General features: G+C 44.2%; 1 non-coding gene across 1 annotated transcript; it reads left to right on the top strand.

The window, feature by feature from the left end:
• Positions 1 to 6631: 6631 nt before the first annotated feature.
• On the top strand, positions 6632 to 6715 carry Trnas-gga (transfer RNA serine (anticodon GGA)). The gene is given in 2 exon segments: positions 6632 to 6671; positions 6681 to 6715. It is a non-coding gene; the product is annotated as a tRNA-Ser (tRNA).
• The last annotated feature ends 906 nt before the right edge of the window (positions 6716 to 7621 follow it).

Here is a 7621-nt window from a genome sequence, read left to right as displayed (position 1 = left end):
CTGACGACGTGACAGAAGAAGAAGCAGAAGACATTAGGGAAGAGAAAGAGGATCCAGTATTAGAATCACAATTTAAGTGAACTATGGAAGACTTCAGATCAAAAAAAGTAGAAGGCATAGATAACATTCCACCGAAATTTCTAAGATCACTGAAGGAAAAAGCAACGAAACGACTTTTCAAGTCTGTGTGTAGAATGTATGAGATTGGCGATATACCATCAGACTTTCGGAAGGACATCATTCACACAATTCCGAAGGTAGCAAGACTCGACAACTGGGGGAGTTATCGCACAACAAGCTTGAAGGCTCATGCATTCAAACTGCTGACAAGAATAGAAAAAGAATGGAAAAGAAAATTAAGGACCAGTTAGATGACGATCATTCTCGCTTTAGGATCGGTAAAGGCATCAGATAGACAGTTCTGACGTTGTGCTTGATAATGGAAGCAAGACTGAAGAAAAATCTGGATATTTGTAGAAAAAGCGCCCGACAATGTAAAATTGTGCAAGCTGTTCGAAAGCCTGAGAAATGTGGGGGTAAGATATAGGGAAATATGGGTGATATACAATATGAAAAGAAACATGAGGGAACAATTAAAGTGGAAGACTAAGATCGAAGAATTAGGATGAAAAAGGGTATCAGGTAGGGACGTAGTCCTTCGCTCCTAGTGTTCAGTCTATAGACTGAGGAAACAGTGAGGAAAGTAAAAGTAAAGTACGAGAGTGGGCTTAAAATTTAAGGTGAACTGATGTCAATGATAAGATTCGCTGACGTCATTACTATACTCGGTGAAAGGAAAGAAGATTACAGGATCTGGTGACTGGAATGGACAGCCTAATGAGTACAGAATATGGACTGAGAGTAAATCAAAGAAAAGCGAAAGCAATCAGCAGAATCAGAAATGAGAACAGTGACAAAATTATCATAATGGACGATCACGAAGTAAATGAAATTAAAGAATTCTGCTACCTAGGCATCAAAATAATTCATGACGGACAGAACAAGGGTCGGCCGAAGTGGCCGTGCGGTTAAAGGCGCTGCAGTCCGGAACCGCAAGACCGCTACGGTCGCAGGTTCGAATCCTGCCTCGGGCATGGATGTTTGTGATGTCCTTAGGTTAGTTAGGTTTAACTAGTTCTAAGTTCTAGGGGACTAATGACCTCAGCAGTTGAGTCCCATAGTGCTCAGAGCCATTTGAACCATTTTGAAGAGAACAAGGGGGAGATAGAGGTTGAAAGTGCTGCTCTTAGATGAAAAGGTTGGCACATCAAAGCAGTGAGCAGACTGATGACTAAAAAAAGCAGTGTCCGGATACTTTTGATCCTGTTAGTAAGTAATAGTTTTAATGACAGGTCACCGTTGTGTGAATTAACGTTTAATTACTACTTGAAGTACGTATTGACGCAGTCTTACGTCAGTCGTGCGACTGGCGCCGCGTCCATTAGTTAGAACGCCCGATGTGCAGACCGGCGGCACATCCTGGGCTGCTGTTTGCCACGGCGCGCACGCACGCCACGCCGCCTGCGCGCTGTCACGAAAGCGCGGCGCTCGGAAGGTGCGGCCAGACTGCGATTTGCATAACGTTACGAGTCGAGGCACAAGCAGCACGCTACTAATTGTTTAGCGGTCGTCCTTTTTGTAGCGCGAGCACCAATTAGCGCCGCGGAGCGCGAAATTTAATTCGCTGTTCCGAGTGGACTATCAATCATAGCGTGGCGACGGTCGACCTTGGAACTGGCATGTTCTCTCGTCTCTACCCAAGTCCACTGGAGTTCAGCGTCTCACGCTGTTAGATCTGCCAACCGTCTGTAAATACACTTGTCCTTCTCGATTCTCACAGCAAATCTTTGCTTACATCCTCTTCAAATGGTTCAAATGGCTCTGAGCACTATGGGACTCAACTGCTGTGGTTATCAGTCCCCTAGAACTTAGAACTACTTAAACCTAACTAACCTAAGGACATCACACACATCCATGCCCGAGGCAGGATTCGAACCTGCGACCGTAGCAGTCGCACGGTTCCGGACTGCGCGCCTAGAACCGCGAGACCACCGCGGCCGGCTTTACATCCTCTTGATAACTTCATTGTCTACATCTACATCTACATCTATATTCATATACCGCAAACCACTGTACGGTCCATGGCGAAATGTACCTTGTACCACTACTCTTCATTTCCTTTCCCGATCCGTTCGCAAAAAGAGCGAGGAAAAAGCGGCTGTTTATATTCCTTCGTATGAGCATTAATTTCTAGTACCGTATCTTCATGGTCCTTGCGCGAAATGTACGTCAGCTTCAAATTCAGGTTCTCTAAATTTTCTCATCAACAGCTTTGCCACAGTGGTTACACCGGTTCCCACTGATCTCCGAAGGTAAGCACTGTCGAGCATGGCTAGCACTTGGATGGGTGACCGCCCGGTTCTACCGAGCGCTGTCGGCCAGCGGGGTGCACTCAGCTCGTTTCAGACCAATTGGGGAGCAACCTGACTGATAAACAGTGGTCCCGGTCACGAAAACTGGTAACGGCAGGGAGAGCTGTCTTCCGAGGCCAGTTCGGTAGGACTTAAATTTTCTCAGTAGTGTTCCTCGAGAAGAACTCGCATTATCTCCTGTGATTCCCATTTTGAGTTCCCGTAGCACCTCCGCAATACTTACGTGTTGTTCTAACCTACCGGTAGCAAATCTAGCAGCCCGCCTCTGAACTGCTTCGTGTCTCCCTGTAATCTGACCATATGCGGATCCCAAATATTCCAGCAGAACTCAAGAATAAGTCGCCCCAGCGTCCCCTGTATGCGGCCTACTTTGCAGATGAGCCACACTCTCCCAAAATTCTCCCAAAAAACCGAAGTCGACCAATCGCATTCTCTACCACGATCCTCTCACGCTCGTCCAGTTTCAGGTCGCGTTGCAACGTCCAGATATTTAAACGAAGTGACTGTGTCAAGCAGGAAATTGCCGATGCTGCTACCGAACATTACGGGTTTGTTTTTCCTACTCGTCCACATTATAACATTTTTCTGGCCTTAGAGCCAGCTGCCATTCGCGACACCAACTAGAAATTTTGTCTAAGTCACCTTGTAGCCTCAAATAGCCACTCACTTCGACACATTCCCGTACACCATAGCATCATCAGCAAGCAACCGGAGCTTGCTCTCTCCGTCAGATCATTTATGCACATAGTAAACACTAGCAGTCCTATCACACTTCCCTGAGCGCTCCTTACGATACCGCCGTCTCTGCTGAACACTCGCCTTCGAGGACAACGTACATACTGATTATTGTTACTCAAGAAGTCTTCTAGCCTCTCACATATCTGAGAACCTGTTCCATATGCTCATACCTTCGTTAACATTTTGCTGTAAGGCCCCATGTCAAATGCTTTTCAGAGGTCTGGAAATATGGAGTCTGTCTATTGACCTTCATCCATAGTTCGCAGTATATCGTATGGGGAAAGAGCAAGCTGAATGTCACACGAGCGATGCTTTCTGAAACCGTGTTGATTCGTGGACATAAACTTCTTCGTTATTATATTCTGAGAATATGTTCCAGAATTCTGCTGCAAAGCGCTGTTAAGGGGTTTCTTACTCCTCAAGCACCCATGCCACTGTATGAAGTGTAGCAAAAATTACAATGGGCCCAAATGTTTACCCTCCTACCCGACCCCTCCCCTTAACTATTTCATTTCTACGTCACTGAGAAATGGTGCACGGGAAAAGTGACTTTACAAACCCATTTTTTTCACTTAATGATCATTAAACGAGATGCATTTAAGAGTAAGAAATATGATTCGTCATGATTTTATGAGCCCACTTTTCTGTGATATATTACTTCCTTCTGAAATGTTTCTTAATATCTCAGTTATACTCTTGCGCACGCCGAACAAATCCGCGAAGAATCACACAGCTCTTCAAGTAATGTACTGTGTTTTTTTTTCTTTTAATTCACGTTAATAAAGGTCACAGATGAATGGAGAATACTAAAGCAGCGGGTGGACAGAAGTTCTGAAGCGATTTAAATAGTGGATTCGTGGACATAAATTTCTTCGTTATTATATTCTGAGAATATGTTCAAGAATTCTGCTGCAAAGCGCTGTTGAGGGGTTACTTACTCCTCAAGCACCCATGCCACTGTATAAGTGTAGCAAAAACTACATTGTTCCCAAATGTTTACCCTCCACCCTATCGCACTAGACTGATTTGCGGTCACTCTGTCGAATCCAGTCATCGGTACGCTCGTTTGAATGAATTCTATGTGGCATCTTTCTTCCCCACGTCGAGATTTACACTCCTGACCAACTGAATAGAAATAGATCACGTTCTATAGAGAGAAAACGCTGCTGCTGTCACAATGGGATGAATGATTCGGTCCATAATTGTGTCACGAGAGTGCATTATTTTTTACATTTCTACTTTTATGTTTCTTAACTGATGGTCCATGACCTAGTGAACTACATCAATAAATTTTTACATTAAAAACTGAAACAAGTTGTGCGAAAACATACAGCGTTTCCCTATCAAAATTCGTTACACACATTTGCTTTCATGTTTCGGCAGATATCTGCGGTTTAGTTTTTGTAATGTGTATCTGAGGTCAGAGCCAATAAATATTGCTCATGATGTCTTTTATGCGACACCCATTGTCGACGAAAAGCGTTGGTTTGATTCCAGTTGTAAACAACAATATTTTTAGAGTGGTATGTGTCCATTCGATAGGGCGGTCCCAGTTTAGTCTAGTGCGATATTTGTTTTATCGTTATGTTTTAACAGGGACACTAAAAGCACGAAGAATGACCAGTAGTACGGCAGCAACTGCACCTCCATAGCCCGTGCGGAGCGCTGCCAACATGCAGCAGCGCTTCTCAGTCGCTGCTGGAGTACTGGTCATTCTTTCTGTTTTACGGTCCCTGTTTATACGTATGGAGGAAACAAATATAGCACTAGACTGATCTGCGGCCACTCTATCGAATGGGCACCTGAAATTACTCCTTAAAAATCACTTTGTTCACAACGAAAGACAAACCGACGTTTTCGTTCGACACTCACGTCGCAGGAAACTTGTGATGAGCAGTACTAGGTTGGGCTCAAACGAACTTGCAAGTATCTGCCTAAACATCAGAGGAAATGCGTATTATGAAGTTTAGGAGAGAAACCATATATACATTTTTATACTTATTCCCTGAAGTAGCCCAGTCAGTAGACATTTGTGACATTATTTTCTGCAGGCAGACGAACGTTCCGACAGTGTTCACCTGTTTCTTGAAAGAACTAATCATAAACTACATATCAAAACTACCATCTACTTAATGTTACAAAGAATAGTAAGAATAATCATAAAAAGGCAATTGTTAAAAAAGTGAGAGGCAATGAAAAGAAGACTGGAAAAGGAAGAAGGAAAGAGATGAATGTGTCACTTTTACAGAAATATGTGTAGGAGATGACAAGTTGTGTAACAGTTTTTGAGTAGCATTACGTAATTTCTTTGACTAGGACACTCTGCATCTAGTCCCTTTTCCGACCGAGCACAGGTGCCCCAGGTGTACTTGAGAATCTCGTTTCGGGGAAACCTCTGCCATGGGCAGACAACCCATCTACTACAGGCCGATCACCTAAGCTACAGCGAATTCTTCATGGTGCATAGATGGGCCAAAGAAAAAACATCGGGTTTGCTTCCCGTTACGCTAGCAGTACCCGTGGTCTAGGGGTAGCGTTTTTGATTCATAATCAAAACATCTTCAGTCCCGGGTTCGATCCCCGCCACTGCCTAAATTTTGATAAATAATCAGCATTGGCGGCCGAAGACTTCCGGCATAAGAAGTCAGCGTCATTCTGCCAACGGCCTTGTCAAAGAGGGCGGAGGAGCGGATAGAGGTTCAGGGCACTCTCTTGTCCCAGGGGTGGGAAATTGCCCCTAAAGGCGGAAGAATCAGCAATGATCAACAACATGAGGATGCAGAAGGCAATGGAAACCACTGAATTAAAGTCACGCAACGTGTATCCACAGGACATGTGGCCTGTAATTGAAGAAGTGTCATGATGATCTCTCCATTGGAAAAAGATTCCGAAATAGTCCCCCATTCGGATCTCTGGGAGGGGACTGCCAAGGGGGAGGTTACCATGAGAAAAAGATCGAATAATCAACGAAAGGATAACGTTCTACGAGTCGGGGCGTGGAATGTCAGAAGCTTGAACGTGGTAGGGAAACTAGAAAATCTGAAAAGGGAAATGGAAAGGCTCAATCTAGATATAGTAGAGGTCAGTGAAGTGAAGTGGAAGGAAGACAAGGATTTCTGGTCAGATGAGTATCGGGTAATATCAACAGCAGCAGAAAATGGTATAACAGGTGTAGGATTCGTTGTGAATAGGTAGGTAGGGCAGAGGGTGTGTTACTGTGAACAGTTCAGTGACCGTGTTGTTCTAATCAGAATCGACAGCAGAGCAACACCGACAACGATAGTTCAGGTATACATGCCGACGTCGCAAGCTGAAGAAGAACCGATAGAGAAAGTGTATGAGGGTATTGAAAGGGTAATGCAGTATGTAAAGGGGGACGAAAATCTAATAGTCATGGGCGACTGGAATGCAGTTGTAGGGGAAGGAGTAGAAGAAAAGGTTACAGGAGAATATGGGCGCCGGCCGGAGTGGCCGAGCGGTTAAAGGCGCTATAGTCTGGAACCGCACGACCACTACGGTCGCAGGTTCGAATCCTGCCTCGGGCATGGATGTGTGTGATGTCCTTAGGTTAGTTAGGTTTAACTAGTTCTACGTTCTAGGGGACTTATGACCACAGCAGTTGAGTCCCATAGTGCTCAGAGCCATTTGAACCATTTGAGAATATGGGCTTGGGACAAGGAATGAAAGAGGAGAAAGACTAATTGAGTTCTGTAACAAGTTTCAGCCAGTAATAGCGAATACCCTGTTCAAGAATCACAAGAGGAGGAGGTATACTTGGAAAAGGCCGGGTGATACGGGAAGATTTCAATTAGATTACATCATGGTCAGACAGAGATTCCGAAATCAGATACTGGATTGTAAGGCGTACCCAGGAACAGATATAGACTCAGATCACAATATAGTAGTGGTGAAGAGTAGGCTGAAGTTCAAGACATTAGTCAGGAAGAATCAATACGCAAAGAAGTGGGATACGGAAGTACTAAGGAATGACGAGATACGTTTGAAGTTCTCTAACGCTATAGATACAGCAATAAGCAATAGCGCAGTAGGCAGTACAGTTGAAGAGGAATGGACATCTCTAAAAAGGGCCATCACAGAAGTTGGGAAGGAAAACATAGGTACAAAGAAGGTAGCTGCGAAGAAACCATGGGTAACAGAAGAAATACTTCAGTTGCTTGATGAAAAGAGGGAGTACAAACATGTTCCGGGAAAATCAGGAATACACAAATACAAGTCGCTGAGGTATGAAATAAATAGGAAGTGCGGGGAAGCTAAGACGAAATGGCTGCAGGGAAAATGTGAAGACATCGAAAAAGATATGATTGTCGGAAGGACAGCATACAGGAAAGTCAAAACAACCTTTGGTGACATTAAAAGCAATGGTGGTAACATTAAGAGTGCAACGGGAATTCTACTGTTAAATGCAGAGGAGAGAGCAGATAGGTGGAAAG

Source organism: Schistocerca nitens, chromosome 9 (genome assembly GCF_023898315.1).
Source record: "Schistocerca nitens isolate TAMUIC-IGC-003100 chromosome 9, iqSchNite1.1, whole genome shotgun sequence".
Taxonomy (NCBI): Eukaryota; Metazoa; Arthropoda; class Insecta; order Orthoptera; family Acrididae; genus Schistocerca; species Schistocerca nitens.
The sequence above is the reverse complement of the archived record's forward strand: the minus strand, read 5'-3'. Positions and strand labels throughout refer to the sequence as shown.